At 27.6% G+C, this 761-nt stretch overlaps 1 protein-coding gene across 1 annotated transcript in view; it reads right to left on the reverse strand.

Moving 5' to 3' along the window:
• The window catches only part of LOC107731351 (caltractin-like), a 14,558-nt gene that overhangs the window by 13,111 nt on the left and 686 nt on the right, over positions 1-761 (reverse strand). The window lies entirely within an intron of this gene.

A 761-nucleotide genomic window follows, 5' to 3' on the forward strand; every position in this document is an offset into this window, starting at 1 on the left:
TATATATATATATATATATTCTTATTTTGCACTGGTGTTAATTAACAGCAATCTTCTTCTCCTGCAAGGATAAATAAATGTTACTTAATTAAATCGCATTTACATAAGTTATTCACAGGCTAATCTGTATTTGGTGGGAGATTTTAAGAGCTGGATTAGTTTCATAATCACATACGCAGATTTACATTTAATAACTACCATTTCTGTCCTTTAACGTAATGTCCTATGGTGTGACACATAAAAGAACCACAGATTTGTTTTTATCTCAAAACATCTAAAAAAAACAAAAAAAACAGTTGAGTATTGCAATAGGGGACATACAAATATCACTCAACTTAAAATGGTATAATTTGCAGCGATTTTGAATGGATGACAGCAAAGTTTGTCTTGTTGTCAAAGTTTGTCTTGAAATTGTCCAACAAGTCATGGGGAAAAAATTATGTTAATTATAATTTCATATTAAATAAACAGCACTATATGAAAGTGTCTAACTAAGAAAATAATTCTCTCTCATGCTATTTATGAATTATTAAGAGTTTTTTTTCTTCATTTTTACTGTCACACAAAAGGACAAATTTACAGTTCAGTAAAAATGGTAAAAAAAAAAAAAAAGAAAGCAGTGAAAGAATTGACAAAGTTAGTGACCATTTATATTTTCTCAAAGATCAGACTTAACACTTCATAAATATATGCATTTCATTTTCAAAAAAGGTATTTTACAAAAAAGCATTTTTTCCTGTCTATTTGTCAACTACCCATAT

This window comes from Sinocyclocheilus rhinocerous, unplaced genomic scaffold, assembly GCF_001515625.1.
Source record: "Sinocyclocheilus rhinocerous isolate Xijiao unplaced genomic scaffold, SAMN03320098_v1.1 scaffold939, whole genome shotgun sequence".
Lineage (NCBI taxonomy): Eukaryota > Metazoa > Chordata > Actinopteri > Cypriniformes > Cyprinidae > Sinocyclocheilus > Sinocyclocheilus rhinocerous.